Below are 2824 nucleotides of genomic sequence, written 5' to 3'. Positions count from 1 at the left end.
AAAAAAAATATATATATATATATATATATATATATATATATATATATATATATATATATATGGCATAATGGCCTTTGGAATGTAAAACCCACTTGAATTTGATTCTAAGCAAAAAGAATGTGTGTCATTTTCTAATCAGAGGGTACAGCTCTGATCCAGCCACGTCACCACCACCCATTTCCCTCCGCAATCAGGGAGCAGGGTAACTGGGAGAAGAAGTAAATTGTTGACCTCTTTTGTACACAAAAGATTCCAGAAGCATGAATGGTGAAAGTCTCTTCAGCCTAAATTTGTTGAACTTCTTAACAAGCACCTGGCTCCTAAAATCATGAAAGCATAAACTAAGCACTAGAGACACGGCTCCGTGATTAAAAGCAATGGCTGCTCTTCCAGAGGACCCCAACTTCTCATAGATGCTAATCACTTCTCCTTCCACCCAACTAAACACTTTTTCTTTCTCTCTTTAGACAGCAGACAGACAAAACAGAGAGAAAAGAATTCAAGAAAACACACACACAAAAAAAAAAATAAAATAAAATAAAAAACATAAAAACACAAAATTGGAAGCTATAGTATACAAACAAAAGACTAGTAAGGAGAAAAAAAACGCCCAAACAAAACAATATGAGCCCAAAAGTCTACAAAAGTACTATTGACATTATTTTGTGTTGGCATCTACTGCTGGGCAGCCTCCCCCCCATTGAGTGTGGTTAATATGCCCATTGAGACTCCATTGGAGAAAACTCCTTTTTACTTTGCAAGCAGATGTCAATTAGAGATAGCTTTGAGAGGGTTTTTTGGTTTTGTTTTGTTTTTTTTAAGTGAGGGGCATTGTATTAGTATTTGCATCAGTGTGACTACAGTACCAGACAGGAACAAGTAAGGAAAGACTTCCATTAACTCAGGGTTTCAGGGAGTCTCAGTCCGTCATGCAGGAACCCACAGTCTTACTAGAAGCCATATCTTGGACCTTCATACAGGGTCCTTTCTGGAATGTGATGGAGACTGACTCTGCTGGTTGAAGCTGTCTCCATAACTTAGAAGAGGAAATGCTACCCAGTATTTTTTTATTTTAAAAAATTGTTATTCATTAGAAGCATTCAGAATGTCAACAAAACAGCCACAGCTTTATTTATTTTTTTTTTTATTTTGCAATTACACAGTGGCATTCAGCTACCAGAACAACAATTATCTTCTTTTTTTTTTTATTAATTTATTCATATTACATCTCAATTGTTAGCCCTTCCCCTGTTTCCTCCCATTCTTCCCTCCCTCCCATTTCTCCCCTTCTCCCCTCCCCTATGTCCATGACCGAGGGAGACCTCCTCCCCCTATATATGCTCTCAGAATATCAAGTCTCTTCTTGGTAACTAGCTATCCTTCCTCTGAGTGCCACCAGGTCTCCCCATCCGGGGAACATGCATCACAGACAACTGAAGATAAGAAAAAACAAAACAAAAGAGAAAAAAACAGAACCAAAAAGACAAGAAAACAACAACAGCAAAATCCCTACCTGCCCCATATATAACTAATTCGTGTTGTGCACCAACAAGAACCTGCTTTAAATTTCCATGCCAATTTACAACCCCAGACTGTACCAGGCACAGTCAGTAGCCATTGAAAATACTACCTGGACAGGGCTAACTAAAGACACATTCGATAGTGTGTTACCCATACAAAAAAAAAAAAAAAAAAAAAGACACTGTGCAGTTTAAAAACATTTCTTACACAGCCTTACATTTCAATGTTTTTCTTTAAAAGGAGTGAGTTGTGTGCAGGAGGGTTAAAGCTTTATAGACAAGGGGGAAAAAAACTGCGCTAGAACCAACTTATTCATCATCATCTTCCTTCTAATCATCTTCATCTTCCTCTTCTTTCTCATCCTCCTCGTCCTCATCATCTTTCCCTTCCTTCTTTTTCTTGCTCTCTTCAGCCTTGACCACACCTTTTTGGTTGCATCGGGCTTTCCTTTAGCTCTGAAGACAGCAATATCCCTTTCGTACTCCTCCTTCACTTTGGCAGCCTTCTGCTCACAGGGCTGTTTGTCATCCACAGCAGTGTTGTTCCACATCTCTCCTGCTTCCTTTGCAGCATCACCAATGGATAAGCCGGGGTGTTCTCCCTTGCTTTGGGGGCGGTACTCAGAACAGAACAGAAAGAAGGCCGAAGGAGGCCTCTTGGGTACACTGGGGTCCTTGAACTTCTTTTTGTCTCCCTTTTGGGAAGGGTTAATTTCTCTTTCGTAACGAGCCTTGCCAGCCTTTGCCATGTCTTCAAATTTCCCCTTTTCTTTAGCAGACATGGTCTTTCACCTCTCTGAGTACTTCTTGGAGAACTGTGAGAAACTAACAGAGGCATCCGTGTGTTTCTCCTTCTGCTCCTCCCGGAAAGTTTGCACAAAGAATGCATATGAAGACATTCTGCCTCTTGGCTTCTTGGGATCTCCTTTGCCCATATTTAGTTGATTTTCATCATCAGCGAGGTTCAGAGTCACCTAGTACCCGTATGCCTCGCGCTTGTCCCCGGCGCTGTCTCTATGGAACTCGATGTACCCGCAAAGGCTGTCGCTGTTGAGTATCATACAGGATGAACGAAAGCAAGTCAGCAAGTGACACTGTGAGAATGCTAACGTTGTCTGATGACCCTGAGAGAGGGTTTCCTTACAGTCACTTTTCAATCCGTTTTATCCCCAAGAAAAGTAATGAAAATACAATCAATAAGCAGGGGTTGCACTTTTATGATCTTATGTTGCAATTGATTTACTAAATCACCATGTAACCAACTTCACTTAATGCCTTAATAAGTAGTTAACTCTCCCACTAGA

At 40.4% G+C, this 2824-nt stretch overlaps 1 pseudogene; it reads right to left on the bottom strand.

Moving 5' to 3' along the window:
* Positions 1 to 1850: 1850 nt before the first annotated feature.
* On the bottom strand, positions 1851 to 2455 carry LOC127196509 (high mobility group protein B1-like; annotated as a pseudogene).
* Between the last annotated feature and the right edge of the window lie 369 nt (positions 2456 to 2824).

This window comes from Acomys russatus, chromosome 1 (assembly GCF_903995435.1).
Source record: "Acomys russatus chromosome 1, mAcoRus1.1, whole genome shotgun sequence".
Classification (NCBI taxonomy): domain Eukaryota; kingdom Metazoa; phylum Chordata; class Mammalia; order Rodentia; family Muridae; genus Acomys; species Acomys russatus.
This window is presented reverse-complemented; position numbering and strand designations above follow the sequence as displayed.